We start from the raw sequence: 19,967 nt of genomic DNA, 5'->3' as shown, positions 1-19,967 counted from the left end.
TATTCTCTGGTGTAATTTTTAAAATTATTTCCTTCCTTTTACTTTCTTTGGGTTTATTCTGCCCTTCTTTTTCTAACTTCCTTTTTAAAAAAGTTTTATTTATTAAATAATCCATATACCCAATGCGGGGCTTGAACTCATGACCCCAACATCAAGAGTCGTATGCTCTCCCAGCTGAGCCAGCCAGGCACCCTCTTTTCTAACTTCTTGAATTGGATGCTTAGTTCATTCATTAAAATTTTTCTTTTATAATGTATGCATTTAAGGCTATAAATTTCCCTCTAAGAACTGTTTTGGCTATGCTGAAGCAAGATTTTGTGAAAATATGTTATTACTAAATATTGTTAATGTTATATAAAATTTTGTTATATATTAATATTTTAGTGGGAGCAAAAAGATCTTTTCTGTTGTAAATAAGTAAAAATAACATTATCATTAAGTATTGTCTTCCCCAACTTTATCTCATCCTTTTTTGTTTAAAAAATTAGAAGTGAAAATGGAAAAAAAAATTGAACAATTCTGGATAAGACTCAAAGTCCCTTTGATCAGTCTTCTCCCCCAGCCCTGGTCAGATAGTGAGTATTCTTCCAGAACTTTTTCTTTCTTTTTTTTTTTTAAGATTTTATTTTTTTATTTGAGAGAGAAAGAGCATGAGAGAGAGAGAGCACAAGCAGTGGGAGCAGCAGAGGGAGAGAGAGAGAAACAGGCTCCCCACTGAGATCATGACCTGAGTCGAAGGCAGCCACTTAACTGACTGAGCCACCCAGGTGCCCCTTCCAGAACTTTTTCTAAACAAACAAATAAATTATATGTGTGTATGTTTTATTAGTTTAGGAATGTTCATGGCCAAAAATGAGGGAAGATCCCTTTCCCTTGTTCAGCCGTAGGGTAATAAACTAGTTCTTTTTATACAGCAGAGAATGGAAAGAGCAAAACCTCTGTCTACAGACATCTATCAGCAAAGAATCAGGTGGATCTTTCCAACAAAGTCTCTTTTCTCTCCTTTTTTTACTCCCTTTTCTTTTTTTTTTAAGTTTTTATTTATTTATTTGACAGAGAGAGACACAGCGAGAGAGGGAACACAAGCAGGGGGAGTGGGAGAGGGAAAAGCAAGCTTCCCGTGGAGCAAGGAGCCAGATGTGGGGCTCGATCCCAGGACCCTGGGATCATGACCTGAGCCGAAGGCAGATGCTTAATGACTGAGCCACCCAGGCGCCCCGAGTCCCTTTTCTACTTAAAATATTATTAAGCAATAATGAGCTATTTCTTACTCTGATCTCAGCCCCTTTCCTACTGAGAACCCTCTGCTTGAATTTGTCAGAGCAGGGAAGACCCCTTTTCCCCCTGGGAGGTCGGTGAAAAGGCTCATGGTGCAGCATGTGTTCATGACTTCTCCCTGGCAAGGGTTTATCTCCTTCTTTGATACCTGAGATCATTGACAATGAGGACACCTAATTTTAACCTTTCCTTTTTTATTTGGGGCATGGTAGGTTACCTCTGTTCTCTAAAAGAAGTATTACACAGGCCTGTAGTAATTCTCCTAACACAGAACAAGAAATAAAGCCTAAGGAACAAATTATGCATTGATTCTCTCCACTCATTAGAAAAATTCTCTCTTAGGGGCACCTGGGTGGCTCAGTTGGTTAAGCGGCTGCCTTCAGCTCAGGTCATGATCCCAGGGTCCTGGGATCAAGTCCAGCTTCGGGCTCTCTGCTCAGTGGGGAGCATGCTTCTCCCTCTGCCTGCCACTCTCCCTGCTTGTGCTCTCTCTCTCTCTCTCTGTCAAATAAATAAAGAAAATCTTATAAAAAAATTATCTCTTGGAAGTCAAACAGCCCCAAGCCTGGCAATCCCATGTTCTTCTTACGTTGCGTCTTAAGGTCCATCTTTGTCCACATAAAGAAAGGATTCTTATTTGGCCTAGCATCTTGGCCTGCCTCTCAGAAATCTCCAACGGCCTCAGCCCACTTGTATTTTGGGTTTTGTTTTGTTTTTTCATAAATGATATATATCCTTCTAGAATTTGTTTTTTGCTTTTTTAAGTCCAATAACATACCTTGGAGATAATTTTATGTTATACTTCTAGAACTACTCATTTTGTTAAATAGACAATGGATGTACATAGGCTTTTTAGCCATTCTCCTGTTCATGAATACTTCTGTTTTTTTCCCAACATTTCATTATTACAAATGGTGTTGCATAAACATCTCATACCTCCCTGTGCATGTGGGAGTGTGTCTTTAGAGTAAATCCTGGGCATTGGGACCGCTGAGTCATAGGGTATGCATACTGTTCACTTTAATAGATACTGGCAAGTTGCCCTCCAAAGCGGCTCTACCAACTCGCGCCCACCAGCAGTGGATTGAGGACACATATCTCCTCACATCCTGCCAAATTTCATATTAGCAAACCATTTTTGACAATCTAATTGGGGGAAAATGCTGTCTTATTGTTGTTTGAGCGTGTGTTCTTTTGATTGCCAGTGAGGCCAAGCATCTTCTGCAATCATTGGTGGCTTAGATCTCCTCTTTTGTGACGTCTTTATCCTTGTGTCACCACCAGTGTTCTAAAGTACACTCCTGGCTCTTCCCTACACACTCCTCTGCTCTGTGACCCAATGTGCAGGGCCTCTGCCAATCCCGTGGATCCCTTTAGATGTTTCCCATATGCCCTAGGGGCTGAGAAAAGCCTCCTTGTGGCAAGGGAGGTCATTCCTGTCCCATCCCTTAAGAAGCCTTAGGAGATTGCAGACCTGCTCGGAGGTGGTATCCCTTAGCTCTTTTGTGAAATGGAAGGTGGGACATGGCTGACCCTTAGACTCCATTGCTTCAGCACCAGATGCCTCCCTAAAGACTATAGTGACCCTGAGCCTAGACTGAAGGGCCCCTTGGTGCATGTTGACTCTTTTTTTTTTTTTAAGATTTTATTTATTTATTTGTCAGAGAAAGAGTGTGCCCATAAGCAGGGGGAGAGGGAGGGAGAGGGAGAAGCAGGTTCCCCGCTGAGCAGGGAGCCAGACATGGGACTCGATCCCAGGACCCTGGGATCATGACCTGAGCCGAAGGCAGATGCTTAACTGACTGAGCCACCCAGGCGCCCCTGCATGTTGACTCTTTTAAAGTTGAAATAAATTCAACATTTTAACCATTTTATAATGTACAATTCAGTGTTTTTTTTTTTAGCATTTTCACAAAGTTGGGCGAGTATCACCACTATCTAATTTGAGAACATTCCCATCTCTCCTAAAAGAAGCCTCACACCCACTGGCAGTCAGTGCCACTTGTTCCCTCCCCTATCTGCCCTCCCCCCTCTGCCCCCTTCCCTGTCTACCCTCCCCCACTGCCTATTCTCAACATTTCATGTAAATGGAGCCATATAATATGTGGCCATTTGTATCTGGTTTCTTTCACTTAGCATAATCAAGGTTCATCCATGTTGTAGTGTGTATCATCCGTACTTTGTTCCTTTTTATGGATGAATGATCCATTGGTGGATACACCACATTTTGTTTATCCATATATCAGTTGATGGGTTGTTTCCACTTTTTGACTATTATGAGTAATGCTGCTACCAACATTCGTGTCAAGTTTTGTGTGAACATATGTTGGGTATACACCTATGAGTGGAATTGCTGCGTCATACGGTAACTCTATATTTAACTTCTTGAGGAACTGACAAACTGTTTTCCATAACAACTGAACTGTTTTACATTCCTATCAATGGTACATGAAGATCCCAGTTTCTCTACATGGTTACCAACACATGTTAATTCCATTAAAAAGTTATAGCCATCCCTAGGTAGAATGAAGGGGTATCTCATTATGGTTTTGATATGCATTTCCCTAAGACTAATGGTGCTGAACATTTTTCATGTGCCTACTGGCCATATGTATATCTTCTTTGAGAAATGTCTATTTCTTTGTCCACATTTAAATTGGATTGTTCGTGTTTTTTGCTGAATTGTAAGAGTTCTTTTCTTTTTAAGATTTATTTATTTGAGAAACAGAACCTGCACGGGAGTTGGGGGAGGGGCAGAGGGAGATATAATCTCCAGCAGACTCCCCGCTGAGTACGGAGCCTAAAGCTGGGCTGGGGCTTGATACCATGACCCTGAGGTCTTGACGTGAGCCCAAACCAAGAGTCGGTCACTCAACCGCTCAACCGATTGAGGCACCCAGTTGCCCCAAGTTGTAAGTGTTCTTTATATATTCTGGATACTAGACCCTTGTTGGATATATGATTTACAAATATTGTCTCCATTCTATGGGTTGTTTTTGCACTTTCTTGGTAGTATCCTTGATACGTAGAAGTTTTTAATTTTGATAAAGTCCAATTTCTTTTGTTGCCATTTCTTTTCTTTTGATTTTGGTGTCATATGAAATTTGTTGTTTAATCCAAGGTCACACAGATTTTTATCTGTTTCTAACATTTTTATGGTTTTAGCTCTTACATTTATTTTTTTGCTCAATTTTGAGTTAATTTTTGTATATGTTTTGAGGTAGGTGTCCAACTTCATTTTTTTGCCTATGGATATACATTGTTCCAGCACCATTTGTTGAAAAGACTGTTCTTTTCACATTGAATGGCCTTGGCATCTTTGTTAAAATCAATTGGCTATAGATATATGGGTTGATTCCTGGACTCTTGAATTTATTCCATTGATCCATATGCCTATCTTTATGTCAATATCACATCGGTTTTTTTTTTAAGATTTTATTTTTTTGACACAGAGAGAGAGAGCGTAGGCAGGCAGATGGAGAGGGGGGAGTGGCAGGCAGAGGGAGAGGGAAAAGCAGGCTCCCCGCTGAGCAGGGAGCCTGATGTGGGGCTCTATCCCAGCACTCTGGGATCATGACCTGAGCCGAAGGCAGATGCTTAACCAACTAAGCCACCCAGGCGCCAAGTACCACATTGTTTTAACTACTATAGCTTTGTAGTAAGTTTTGAAATCAGGAAGTGTGAGTCCTCCAACTTTTTCAAGATGATTTTGGCTATTCTGTGTCTCTTGCATTTCTGTAGGAATTCTAGGATTAGCTTGTCTATTCCTGAGAAAACGAGGCAGTTGGAATTTTGTTTAGGATTGGGTTGGACATGTACATTAATTTGGGGGAGTACTGTCATCTTAATAATAGTAAGTCTTCCAATCCATGAACACAAGATATCTTTCCATTTATTTAGGTCTCCTTTAATGTCTTTCAACATTTTGTAGATTTCGGTGTACAAGTCTTATTATACTTTCTTCCTTAAATTTATTCCTTAATCTTTTTTTCTTTTTCATGCTATTGTAAATAAAATCGTTTTCTTAGTTTCATTTTCGAATTGTTCATTGTTCGTGTAACATGTTGACTTTTGAAAGAGGGAGTTGTTTTCTCCACAGAGTTGGAAAGGGATACCTTGTGGTGTAGGTGTGTTGCTATCACACCCTGTGGGCCATTGCTTGGGCTTATTTGGAACTTATCTAAGTCACAGATGGAGAGTTAGATTCTGTGACGCAAAGGGAAATATATATGACTCATCTTTCCCGCAGGCCCTTTGCTTCTGAAGGCTTCCTCGACTGGGAGAGGAAGTGAGTGGCAGGGGCTTTTGCCTCTCTCACAGGTGCTTCTCCTGACCCTTCTCTCCTTCATGGTTTTTAGGGGCCCCACCTCAGTTATTCTTGAAGAGCAAGGATTGTGGTAACCTCTCTTACCTGCAAATTGAGCCAGAATCTTCTTTCCTTTGGTGAGCATCCTGCCCATAAAGGAATGTTGAGGGTGACAGGCACAGGCAGGGTCCTGGAGGCTTGCGGTGGGGAGGCGGTCAGAGGAATCTTCTGGGAAGGGAGTATAAGGATCAACCAGATGGTGAAAATCTGAGAAGTGGAAGACCAGTCAGGGTAGATCTGTGCTGCCTAGACTATGTCCAAGGCCATTTCTCTGCTTGATCACTTGCTAGCTGGGTCAGTTACTTAAGCTATGAGTCTGTTTCCACTGTAACATGAGGGTGCTGATAGGGTGGATGTGAACAGTTAAGTGTGGTAACATGGGGGCACACCCCACACAGGGCTTGACGCAAAAGGTGTTAGTAAATGTTCCTTGGAGTATGAGTTGATCCTCAAGCTCCTTTCTTTCTTGGGGTTGGGGCAGTGTGAGAGCTTAGGACTCCCGAAGTGTCACAGAGCTCAAAGTGGAAGGGAAAAGGTAGAGAAAGGTATATGGAAAGTATATGGGAAAAATTTCTCCTTTACTAGAGCTCAGAGGTAGCAATGGGAGCTTTGAGATGGTCAGTCTGGAAGGTTCTGGGGCTGAGGAGACTCCATTACATTTCATGCCAGAGAAATGGGACAGGCTGGCTAGGGACAGTTGCAAGAAGTAGGTTATTGCAAGTTTGTATGTTTTTATATTTGAGGGCATAGGGGGAAAAAAAGCTTATGCATAGTTACTAGAATTTTAAACAAATATTAGTTTATTAAAGTTACCAACTTCAAGGCTGCCTAGGTGGCTCAGCTGGTTAAGTGTCTGCCTTCAGCTCAGGTCATGATCCCAGGGACCTGGGATCGAGCCCTGCGTCTGGCTCTCTGCTCAGTGGGGAGTCTGCTTCTCCCTCTCACTCTGCCTGCCACTCGCCTTGCTTGTGCTCTCTCTCTCTGTCAAATGAATAAATAAAATCTTAAAAAAAATTATCAACTTCAAATCTAATTTTTCTTATGCTTTTAAAGTTCAGATTACATTTTTTGCTCTATTTTGAATCTAATAAATTTGAAAATCTTACTTATTGCTTTTTTTAAAAAAATTTCAGCCTATAGATTTTGTTTGATTATTTATAATATAGTAAAACAAAGACAATGAATGATCTTCACTTTTGGGGAGTATGTCTTTTATTGTGGTAAAGTACATATAACAAAATTTACCATCCTAACCTTTAAGTATGCAGTTCAGTGGTATCAAAGACATTCACATTGTTGTGCAACTATTACCATCCATTATCCATCCTTATAACCTTTTTCATCTGGTAAAACTGAAAACTCTGTATCCTTTAAACAAAAGCTCTCCATTCCCCTCTACTTCCAACCCCTGGAAACCACCATTCTCCTTTTTCTCTTTATGATTTTGATCATTCTAAGTACCTCACGAAGTGGAATCATACAGTATTTGTCTTTTTGTGACTGTATGAAGTTCAGTGTGTTTATTTTTTTCTTTTATTACCTGTACCTTTGATGTCATATCTAAGAGATCATTGCCAAGCCAATGTTGTGAAGCTTTCTTTCTGTGTTTTCTTCTAAGAGTTTTATTGTTTTAAGTCTTACACTTAGGTCCTTGATTCATTTTGAGTTAATAGGTAACTATTCTTTTGCATGTGGACATCCAGTTATCCCAGTACCATTTGTAGAAAAGACTGTTCTTTCCCCATTGAATAGTCTTGCACCCTTGTCAAAATCATTTGACATATAAATATAAATATATACATGCACAAAGGTTTATTTCTGGGCTGTCTATTCTGTTCCATTGTTCTATATGTTTGTCTTCATGCTGATACCACACTATTTTATTTACTGTAGCTTTGTAGTAAGTTTTGAAATCAGCAAGGGTGAGTTCTCCAACTTATTCTTTTTCTTTTTTTTCTTCTAAAGATTTTATTTGTTTATTTGTCAGAGAGAGAGAGCACAAGCAAGGGGAGTGGCAGGCAGAGGGAGAAGCAGGCTCCCCGATGAGCAAGAAGCCCAATGTGGGACTCGATCCCAGGATCCTGGGATCATGACCTGAGCCGAAGGCAGACACTTAACCGACTGAGCCACCCAGGTGTCCCTGTTCTTTTTCTTTTTTCTTTCTTTCTTTCTTTTCTTTTCCAGTTTGTTCTTTTTCAAGATTGTTTTTGCCATTTGGAGTCTCTTGAGATTCCATATATATTTTAGTATGGATTTTTCTTTTATCTTTTTTTTTTTAAAGATTTTATTTATTTATTTGACAGAGAGAGACACAGTGAGAGAGGGAACAGAAGCAGGGGAAGTGGGAGAGGGAGAAGCAGGCTTTCCCCCGAACAGGGAGCCCGACACGGGGCTCGATCCCAGGATCCTGGGATCGCGACCCGAGCCAAAGGCGGATGCCCAACGACTGAGCCACTCTATTTCTGCCAAAAATATCACTGAGATTTTGTTAGGGATAGCATTGAATCTGTAGATCACTTTGGGTAGTATTGACATTTTAACAATATTATGTCTTCCAGTCTATGAACAGGAATGTGTTTTCATTTATTTATGTCTTTAATTTCTTTCAGCAATGTTTTGTAGTTTTCATCCTACAATTCCTTTACCTCCTTGGTTAAGTTAATTCCCAAGTATTTTTTTTTTTTGAAGCTATTGTATATGAAATTGGTTTTATAACTTTGTTTTTCAGATTATTCATTGTTTGTGTATAGAAATGCAAGTGATTTTTGCGTGCTGACTTTGTATCCTGCTACTTTACTGAATTCATTTGTTCTAACAGTTTTGTGTGTGTGTAATTTTTAGGGTTGTTTACATGTAAGATTATGTCATCTGCAGACAGAAATAATTTTACTTCTTTTTTCCAATTTGGATGCCTTTTATTTCTTTCTCTTGTCTAATTGCTCTGGCTAAAACTTCCAGTACTATGTTGACTAGAAGTGGTGAAATTGGGCATTTTTAGGTATTTCTTTATCTTGGAAGAAAAGCTTTCAGTCTTTCACCATTGAATTTGTGTGGGTTTTTCATATATGGATTTTATTCTGTTGAAGTTGTTACCTTCTATTTCTAGTTTTTTGGGTGTTTTTATCATGAAACGGTGTTGATTTTTGTCAAATGCTTCTTCTGCATCAATTGAGATGATCATGTGTTTTTTTCCCTTTATTCCATTGACGTGGCATATTACACTGATTGATTTTCATATGTTGAATCATCTTTGCATTCCAGGAATAAATCCCACTTGGTCATGGTGTATAATCCTTTTAATATGCTGCTGAATTTTATTTGTTGAGGATTTTTTTGCATCAATGTTCAAAAAGGATATTGTTCCTTAGTTATTTTTTCTGATAATTTCTTTGTCTGGCTTTGGTGTCAAGGTAATGTTGGCTTCATAGAGGCCCATGAGTTAAGAAGTGTTTCCTCCTCTTAAATTAAAAAAAATTTTGAGAAAGGTTGGTATTAATTATTCTTTAAATATTTGGTAAAATTCATCAGTGACATCATTGGGTCCAGGGCTTTTCTTTGTTGGGAGATTTTTTTTTGGGGGGGGTAGATTTTTGATTACAGATTCAATCTTCTTATTAGTTATAGGTCTATTCAGATATTCTAGTTCTCCATGATTTAGTCTTGGGAGGTCTTGTGTTTCTAAGAATTTGTTCCTTTCATCCAACTTGTTGGTGTACAATTGTTTATAGTACTCTCTTATAATCCTTTTTTTCCTGTCAAATAGGTAGTAATACTCCACTTTCACTTGTGATTTTAGTAATTTGAGTTTTCTCTTAGTCCATCTAACTAAAGGTTTGTCCTTTTTTTTTTTTTTTTTGGTCTTTTTGAGGAACCATGTTTTGGTTTCATTAATTTTCTCTATTATTTTTCTATTTTCTATTTAGTTTATCTCTGCTCTAATCTTTGTTATTTCCTCCCTTCTGCTAGCTTTGGGTTTAGTTTGTTCTTCTTTTTCTAGTTACTTAAGTTGTAATGTTAGGTTGTTGATTTGAGATTTTTCTTACTTTCTTATTTCTTATTTTCTTTTTAATGTGAGTTGTTTACAGCTGTAAATTTACTCCTTAGTACCACATTCATTGCATCTGAAAAGGTTTTGTATGAGCCTTTTGGCTAGCACCACCATCTTCTGGTAGCTTGCTAGAATGACCAACACAAAGGGAAAGAGGAGAGGCATCCGCTATATGTTCTCTAGGCCTTTTAGAAAACATGGACTTGTTCCTTTGGCCACATACATGTGAATCTGCAAGAAAGGTGATATTATAGACATCAAGAGAATAGGCACTGTTCAAAAAGTAATGCCCCACAAATGTTACAATAGCAAAACTAGAAGAATCTACAGTGTTGCCCAGCATGCTATTGGTATTGCTCTAAACAAACACATCAAAGGTATGATTCTTGCCATGAGAATTAATGTACATGTTGAGCATATTAAGCATTCTAAGAGCCAATATAGCTTCCTGAAACATGTGAAGGAAAATGATCAGAAAAAGAAGGAAGTCAAAGAAAAAGGTGCTTGGGCTTAACTGAAGTATCAGCCTGCTCCACTCTTTGTGAGAACCAATGAAAAGGAGCCTGAGCAGCTGGAACCTATTCCCTATGAATTTATGGCATAATACGTGTTAAAAAACAAAACAAAACAAAACAAAACAAACTTCTAGACTCCAAAGGTGTTTCTCTTAATTAAGTAGAAGTGTGATGTTCCCTCCCCTAAAGAAATATTTAAAGCAAAAAAAAAAAAAAAAAAAAAAAAGTTTTGGTATGTTGTTTTTATTTGCATTTATATCTAAGTATTTTCTTTTTTTTTTTTAATTATATTTACTTTAGAGAGAGAGCGAGCAAGCAGGAGGAGGGGCAGAGGGAGAGGGAGAGAAAGCCTCAAACAGACTCCCAACTGAGCACAGAGCCCTATAAGGGGCTTGATCCCAGGACCCTGAGATCATGACCTGAGCTGAAACCAAAAGTCAGTTGCTTCATCAACTGAGTCACCCAGGCGCCCTAGTATAATATCTACCTTTTAAAATCTATTGAGACTTAGTTTGCAGCCTAACATATGGTCTATCCTGGAAAATGTTCCATGTACACTTGAGAAGAATGTATATGCTGTTATTCTTGGGTAGGATGTTCTATACATGTCTGTTAGTTCTAGTTGGTTTATTGTTTTGTGTAAATCCTGTTTCCTTACCTTTCTGTCTGCTTGTTCTACCTGTTATTATGAGTGGGATATTGAAATCTCCAACTATCATTGTAGAGCTATCTGTTTATCCCTTCAATTCTGTCAGTTTTTGCTTCTTATAGTTTGATGGTCTGTCATTAGGTATGTAAATGTTTTTAATTGTTATACCTTCTTGCAATATATATATATATTTTAAGTAGGCTCCATGCTGGGCATGGAGCCCAGTGTGGGGCTTGAACTCATGACCCTGAGATTGAGAACTGAGCTGAGATCAAGAGTTGGATGCTCAACTGACTGAGCCATCCAGGCACTCCATCTTCTTGTAGTATTGAACTTTTTATTAATATATAGTGTCCTTTATCTTTTGTAACCTTTTTTTAATTTAAAATCTATTTTGCCTGATATTAGCATAGCCATCCTTGCTCTCTTGGTTACTATTTGCATGGAATATCTTTTTCCATTCTTTCACTTTCAATCTGTTTCTGTCTTTGAATATCAAGTGATTCTGTTATAGACAGCATATAGTTGGATCATGTGTTTTCAGCCATTCTGCCAATCTCTGTTTCTTTTTTTTAAGATTTTATTTATTTATTTGAGAGAGAGAGAGAATGAGAGATAGAGAGCACAAGAGGGAAGGGGGTCAGAGGGAGAAGCAGACTCCCTGCTGAGCAGGGAGCCCTATGTGGGACTCGATCCCGGGACTCCAGGATCATGACCTGAGCCGAAGGCAGTTGCTTAACCAACTGAGCCACCCAGGCGCCCAACCAATCTCTGTTTTTTGATTGGAGACTTTAATCCATTTATTTTTGAAGTAATTACTGATAAGGAGAGTGTACTTTTCATTGTGCTATATGTTTTCTATATGCCTTATAGCTTTTTTGTCCCTCATTTCCTGCATTTCTGTCTTCTTTTGTGCTTAGTTGATTTTTTTGTAGTGAAATATTTAGTGAAATAATGAAATATTGTAGTGAAATAATGGGTCTCACATTTAACATCCTAAAGTTATAACACTTTGGTTTGAACCTATACCAGCTTGAATAACACACAAAAACTCTGTTCTTTTCACAGTTCATCTCCACCCCCTTTCAGTTGTTGATGTCCCAGAATTACATTTTATACATTGTGTGCTCAAAGCATAAACTAATAATTGTTTTAAATGCATTAGTTTCTTATATTATGTAGAAAACAAGGTTTAGAGTCACAAACCATAAGTTAGAGTGATACTAGCTTTTCTACTAGTATTTTTTTTCTTTAAATGTATTAATCTCTTAAATCATATAGAAAACAAAAAGTGAAGCTACAAACCACTCTCATGATAATACTAGCTTTTATAATTGCCCATGTATTTACCTTTATTGAGATCTTTATTTTCCATACAACTTTGAGTTCCTGTCTAGCGTCCTATCATTTCACCTTGCTGGACTCCCTGTCTTTCAGGGCAGGTCTATCATGAACCCCCTCAGCTTTTGTTTACCTAGGAATGTCTTAATTTCTCTCTCACGTTTGAAGGACAGTTTTGCTAGATATAGTATTCTTAGTTTATTTTTTTTTTTTAGCACTTTGAATTATTGGCCCCCTGTCTTCTGACTTCCAAAGTTTCTGATGAGAAATCTGCTAGTAATCTCATTGAGCATCCCCTTTATGGGATGATTTACTTCTCTCTGGCTGCTTTCAAGATTCTCCTTGTTTTTTGCCCTTTGAAAGTTTGATTATATGTGTCCTGGTATGAGTCTCTTTGAGTTTATCTTACTTGGAGTTCATTGAGCTTCTTTGATGCTGATATTTATGTCTTTCATCAAATTGGGGAAGTTTTCAGCCATTATTTCCTCAAATATTCTCTCTGCCCCTTTCTCTCTCCCCCTCAGCCTTCTGGACCCCCTTGATGCTTATGTTGATTCTCTTGATGGTGTCCCACGGGCCGCATAGGCTCTGTTTACTTTTCTTCATTTTTTTCCTATTCCTCAGACTTCATAACTTTCATCATTGTATCTTCAAGTTCACTGATTCTTTTTTCTGCCTGCTCAGATCTGCCTTTGAATCCCTCTAGTGAAATTTTCATTTCAGTTATTGCACTTTTCAGCTCCAAAATTTCTTCTTGGTTTCTTTTCAAGTTTTCTATCTCTTTATTGACATTTCCATTTTATTCAACACCATATTTTCTTTTTTTAAAAAAGATTTTGTTTATGAGAGAGAGAACAAGAGTGAGAGAAAGTGCACAAGCAGCAGGGAGGAGCAGAGGGAGAGGGAGAAGCAGGCTCCTTGCTGAGCAGGGAGCCTGATGTGGGGTTCGATCGCAGGACCCTGGGATCATGACCTGAGCTGAAGGCAGACGCTTAATGACTGAGTCACCCAGGTACCCCTCAACACCATATTTTCTTGACTTTCTCCACATCTTCCTTTAGTTCTTTGAGCGTTTTTTTAAAGACTTTGTTTATTTATTTGACAGAGAGAGAGACAGCTTGGGAGGGAACACAAGTGGGTGAGTGGGAGAGGGAGAAGCAAGCTTCCTGCTGAGCAGGGAGCCTGAAGTGGGGCTCGATCTCAGGACCCTGGGATCATGACCTGAGCTGAAGGCAGATGCTTAACCGACTGAGCCACCCAGGCACCCCAGTTCTTTGAGCATTTTAAAGACAGTTGTTTTAAGGTCTTTGTCTAGTATATCTGCCATTAGGTCTTTTTCAGGGACAGTTTCTGTTGATCTGTTTATTTCCTTTGAATGGGCTATACTTTCCTATGTCTTTACATGCCTTGTGATTTTGTTGTTGTTGTTGTTGTTGAACAGTGGACATTTGAATCTAATAATATGGTAACTCTGGAAATCAGATTCTCCCCCTTCCTTAAGGTCTGTTTTAATGTTATTACTTATTTTTTTGGTTGTTGTTGGCTCTCTTCGTACTGAATATCAGCCTGAAGTATAAACTTAAGTTTTCTCAGGTCTTTTCTGGGTTTTTCCCTGGGCATACGTTGTCACTTTCTAGTTTTCCCCATATATGCAGTTGTTTTTGAATGTCCTATTTGTTAGTGTCTGGGTCCAGAAAGGGAAAAAGTGAAAAATGAAGAGGGGAGAAGGGCACTGGCCCTTTAAGTCCCTTCAAAATCATTTCATCCACAGAGGGAGGACCTAGCAACAACTGGGGGAGGTGCAAAACCAAGAGCCTCCTGCCTTTTCATCTGCACCTCTGTGATCAGAAGCAGCAATCAGCCATCAGAGCACAGATTGCTGATATTTAGAGGACAGAATCCTTTCTGCCCAGCCTGGCTCTCCCAGGCTTTGTGCAAGCTGCTCCAGGAACACGAGCTTAGCTACCTGTCGTGTGTCTGGGGATAGGGAATAAGTAGTTATTGCTGTGAAAATAGCTGAAATCGACCAAAATTCACCATAATTTACCATCCAAGTCTTCCCCGTGGAAGTTGCAGGCCTTCAACAGACACTAAGGCAGTTACATCAGACCAATTCTGCCAATGCAGCTGTTGTGTAGGAGTGGCGCCAGATTCCTGCTCCTTACTCTGCCATTTTCCCAGAGTCCCCCCAGTAATCTTCACTTTTTATAGTAATATTCGATTAACTTAAGTTGAATGATCTAAATTCCATTAACAATCAGCTCCATTTACAGCTATAGTCCACTGAATCCTTTAAAATTTTTTCAATTGCATATCTAAATTTCAAATATTTGATTTTCTTTTTGAGTACTCAGACGCATGACTGGACAAGCTTATTGACCCTAACAAAAAAAAAAAACTTCCTAAATACTTAAATACTTGTAAGTCTCATAGATGTTTAGCTATAGTAAATCATAAGTTCCCTCAAACATTATAATTCTGTTTACAGTTGACACCTTTTACATGCTTCAACTTAGAATCACTAATTGAAAATCAGTTATACATTTTTTTATTTAAAATTGTTATTATCACTTACAAATTGTATTTTATCCTCTGATTTTTTTTCCATACAATTATTTTATTTAGATTGAAGTATAATTGACATACAATATTATTAGTTTCAGGTGTACAACGTAGTATTCAACCTTTGTATATACACTGTGGAATGATCATCTCAATAAATCTAGTTACCATTTGTCACCGTACAAAATTAATACAATATTATAGATTATATTTCTTATGCCATACGTCACAGCCCCATGACTTATTTTATTTTTATTTATTTATTTTTTTAAGATTTTATTTATTTATTGGACGGAGAGAGACACAGCGAGAGAGGAAGCACAAGCAGGGAGAGTGGGAGAGGGAGAAGCAGGCTTTCCACCAAGCAGGGAGCCTGATGTGGGGCTCGATCCCAGGACCCTGGAATCATGACCTGAGCAGAAGGGAGACGCTTAATGACTGAGCCACCCAGGTGCCCCCCCCATGACTTATTTTAAAGCTGGAAGTTTGTACTTCTTGATCCCCTTCACTAATTTTGCCCTTTCCCCAACCCTCTCCCCTCCGGCAACCACCCATCTGTTCTCTGTAACAATGAGTCTGGGTTTTGTTTTGTTTTTTTGGATTCCACATATCAATTACACATTTTTAATAGAACAGTGAGGCTAATCTTATAGTTCTACTATGTTAAATTCTTTTAAGCACTACAAAAACTTTAAATAACAAATTTACATAGATTTTCCCAATGATTTAAACTTCTTTGAAACTTAGCATGAGTTTCATTTGCCCCATCACTTTTGGTTTGTATCAGTGAGGGTCTGACTGGAGAAGAAAACCCACTCTGAGTGAAATGGAATAAGGAACTGGTAAAGGAGTCTATGGAGGCCTGTTGCCTGTGCGTCTGTGGTAGGCCTGAGATACGCATATTGTCAGTGGGGAAGGCATGCTGGCTGTGAGGTGCAGGAGAGCAAGGACCGAGTGGAATCTCTATCTGTCCTTTACCACCCCCAGCCTTGATGATCTTGGCTCTCTGCAGAGGGACCTGGTGATGCATACGTGCCTGGCCCAGGAATTAGAGTCTGAAGGAAGAGATCTGATAGGAGCTGGAGGCCCCACTGGGCTGGCTGCCCGCCATGCCCACAAAGTGAACCAGCAGAGCAGCCCTGATGTGTACGAGCTGCGGCAGTCCTAGCGCCCAGCCTGACCTTGACAGCATCATAGCTGCTGCTTCGATTCTGCCTTTCACCCTTTCCAGTCTCACATACGTTTCTCTTGTGGCCAGCCCTAACCTTGAACCGTTTGAAAAATGTGGCTTCATCTTCGTTAAGCTGACAGAGTACAAAGCCACCATGTTAATTCCAAACCTTCTTGGAGTTAAAAGGACATCTCTCTCTTTTTTTTTTAAAGATTTTATTTATTTATTTAATTGACAGAGAGAGAGAGAGAGAGACAGCGAGAGAGGGAACACAAGCAGGGGGAGTGGGAGAGGGAGAAGCAGGCTTCCCGCTGAGCAGGGTTCATGACCTGAGCCGAAGGCAGTCGCTTAACCAACTGAGCCACCCAGGCACCCCTAAAAGGACATCTCGTCACTTAAGCAAGCAGTTTGCCTAGCTCATGTGGACAATGTATGACCATGATCTGTGATTACCATCTCAAGAAGGCTAAAGTTGTCTATTTGCCCGAGATTTGAGGTCAGGATGCCAGACCTGGTGCCCATAAACATCTATGTGAGTCTTTTTGACTGAGTACACTAAGTTCCCTTAAATGTTTTCAACTCCATTTGTAAATTTAATATTTTGATTTTGTCTAAGTTCATACTCTTCTGATGGGTTTAGATTTGCATCCTGCCTTCTGTATCCAAATTGCAGCCTTGCTATAGAGTACATGGCAGTCTGGGATCCCCACTCAAGCTGCAGCTACTCTTGGTAACTCTTCCCTTTGGCCTAAGTGACTACTGATCCTTTCCTTATTCTTGTCTGAGTGGGTCACAACTGTAGAGATGTTTCAGTGACATCCTATGTCATTGTGCTCACGACCTGGAAATCATACTAAGGATTCCGAGAGCTGGGTTAGGACCCTGCAAAGTCCCAGGAGTGACTCCAGAGCGTGGAGAGTAGAAGTATGTGCACTATGTATACCCAGGATCAGGATCTCCATAATTCATATTACACATCCAGGGTAGACCCCAGGGAGGAATGTAGGGTTCAGGGTCACCTCTAGGAAAAGGACTGAGGCCAGCAAGAACCACACACAGACTTGTTAAAAAGAGCAACAAGGCCCCCTGTGGGACACTGGGTGTGGGTAAAAAGGCTTAGTGTCTGGGGGACTCTGCTCTTGAGTCCTAGGCTAGAATTTGAGCGGAGGCAGGACGCTTGTTGTTCCATCTGTCTGGGCTTGGGGTGCCACCTTGTGGTGGAGTAGTGATTCTGGTCTTCAGAGAGTCCAAGCCCTCACAGGAACCCAATCTTCTGGCTCCAAGGTCATTACTATTAAAATATAAGGGCAGAGGTGCCAGTCATCTGACCTCTTCCCAAAGCTTTTCTGTGTCTACGGAGCAGGCTAAGTTTCAACGAGTCCTTGGGATTTGGGGAAGCCCCCAAGTGAAGTCAACTGATATGAGGGAAGGGACTTAGTCCCAAAGACTCAAGTCTGTAGCGGTTGAGGATTCTGTCTTTAATATAACTCCACAGAATGTGCCAGAGCATTATCTGATCTTAAAAGCCCCTGTACTTTCCAGCCTATTTTAGCCCAGGCTGTAGACTAGTGGCTCTTACTTAGCTCTTTTGGAGTCAAGGGGCTCCTCTGAGGCTCCAAAGAAAGATGTGGGTTTTCCTTTAGAAAATGCACAAGCATATGATATTGTGAGTAGAATTTCAGGGAGTTAGTGAACTCTTTGGGGATCCAAGGATGCCTATAGTTTGTAAAAGCCCCTACTCTAGATTCCTGCTTCTGTTAGTGTTTCAGAGGCTTGATGCCCTCAAATAGATTTGCTGTCCTTCTGAGGAGATTGGCAATGTCCACATAAAGACAAGACATCTGGAGACAGAGAAAGGAAAGGGTAAAACTTCTTCTTGTGAGAGAAGTAACATCATTAGCCTCATGATGTATAAGAAGCTGCCTTGTGTTGAGAAACAGACTTTCCTTTTGTGAAAGTGTCTGAGAAAGACAAATAATAAAAATAGGTGACTCACATAATGAGGCGGAAGGTAAGCCACTCTCTGGAAGAGCCTCCGAAAGCAAGTCTTAAATTCTATTTCAGATGGTCTGAAATGTCTCTGAAAGGCTTCCAGAGGCAAGGCAAAATATTTAAGAGATTGAAAAACTCACACTGGCCTGCTTCTAAATAAAACTTAAACATATTGATCCATGATCCTTTAAGACACATCTTTAAAGGGATTTTCTTTTGGTTTGGTGCTATTCATTTGCTCAACAGATATTTACTTAATGCATATTGGAAAAGAGAAGTTTAGAGTTGGCAGGAACTTCAGGCATCTGTTATTCTGCTTCCTTTATTCTCGGACAAGCAACATGAGGACCACCATCACTCATTCATTTATTCATCATTCAAGCTTAGCAATCACTTCCTATGTGTCAGGAACTGGGCTTTGTATGAGGAACGAAAGAGGAAAAACACTGAGAATCTAATGGGATAGAGAGGTATTTAGGCAAATGGCCATAATTCCTTAAAGTTAATTATTTTAATTGAGGCTATTCAAAAAGCAGAGGAAGCTTAACAAACAAACCAATTATATCTGCTACAGTAAGATGACTTTACAGAGGAAATAGCACTTGAGCTTGCAACTGATGGATGAATGGAGGTTTGCTGGGCAGGCTAGCTGTGTTTGTTCCTGGCTTCAGAAATGGCATCCCGATTGGTCAATGCAATATGGTGCCTGGCCAAGGGATGAGTGGGTCCTGAAATCCAGCCTGCACTCCGCTGGGAGGAAGAGGTGCCTTTTCCTATTTTGCACAAAGGCACCATGTGGGTCTCCAGCCCTGAGATGTGGGCAAAGGCAGAGACATGTAGAAGAACAAGTATGTTCTGAGAACCTGAGGAGCCCTGAGGAGCATTAGTTCAGAATTCTTAGTGTAAAAGTACGGAGGTGACGAGTCCCGAGGAGACTAAGAACAGTGAAATGTAGTAAGGAGGAAATAGGAGGGGAAGGAGCATGGAGCCCAAACTCAGCACCCAGAAGCGCTTTGCCTCAGGTCACAGGCCAGGCCCTCAGCGGCATTCAAGGTCAGGGCTGCCTGACTTCAAAGCCTTAAAAATGCCCACACTTTAACTCAACAACTCCAGTTGTAGGAACCAATCCTAAGGAAATAAATGAAGATGTGTTCAAAGCTATAGGGACAGTCTGTGAAAAACTTTCTGTAACATTAAAAAACATTAAAAACAAAAGGAAGTAAAAAACAAAACAAAGCAAAATATTAAACATTTTTTTTTAAAGATTATTTATTTATTTATTTGACAGAGATAGAGACAGTGAGAGCGGGAACACAAGCAGGGGGAGGGGGAAGGGAGAAGTAGGCTTCCAGTTGAACAGGGAGCCCAATGCAGGGCTCGATCCCAGGAACCTGGGATCATGACCTGAGCCGAAGGCAGATGCTTAACGACTGAGCCACCCGGGTGCCCCAAAATATTAAACATTAAAAAAAAAGGAAATAATCTAAATGTCCAACAATAAGAAATTGGGTAAGTGTTTTGTATTAAAAATGTTGGAATCTAGGGGCACTCCCTGCTCAGCGGGAAGCCTGCTTCTCCCTCTCCGCACCGCCCCCCCCAGCCCCGCCCCGTGTTCCCTCTCTCGCTGTGTCTCTTTCTATCAAATAAATAAATAAAATCTTTAAAAAAAATGATGGAATCTAAAGTAGATATTAAAAAGATGCTTTATTTTATTTTTTTAAAGGATTTTATTTATTTATTTTAGACAGAGAGACAGAGGGAGAGTGGCGGGGAGGAAGGGGCAGAGGGAGAAGAGAATCTCAAGCAGACTCCACACTGAGCATCGAGCCTGATGTAGGGATTGATCCCAGGACTCTGAGATCACAACCTGAGCTGAAATCAAGAGTCGGACTCTCAAGCGACTGTGCCACCCAGGCGCCCCTAAAATGACGTTTTAAAAGTATATTTATTAATAGGGGAAAGGTTCAGTACATTATTGAATGAAATGAGCAGATTAAACTACATACTGACTAATATTTTTTTTTTAATTTTTTAAAAATGTTTTA

General features: G+C 39.9%; 1 protein-coding gene and 1 pseudogene across 1 annotated transcript in view; both read left to right on the top strand.

Moving 5' to 3' along the window:
- VAMP1 (vesicle associated membrane protein 1) overlaps positions 1–19,967 on the top strand; it is a 79,449-nt gene that overhangs the window by 24,808 nt on the left and 34,674 nt on the right. The gene's annotated exons all lie outside the window — the stretch shown is intronic.
- LOC114222614 (large ribosomal subunit protein eL21 pseudogene) lies at positions 9,737–10,363 on the top strand (annotated as a pseudogene).

The sequence above is a fragment of the Eumetopias jubatus genome, unplaced genomic scaffold (genome assembly GCF_037043125.1).
Source record: "Eumetopias jubatus isolate StellerSeaLion01/CBP00866 unplaced genomic scaffold, mEumJub1_p1.0 scaffold_8, whole genome shotgun sequence".
Classification (NCBI taxonomy): domain Eukaryota; kingdom Metazoa; phylum Chordata; class Mammalia; order Carnivora; family Otariidae; genus Eumetopias; species Eumetopias jubatus.
This window is presented reverse-complemented; position numbering and strand designations above follow the sequence as displayed.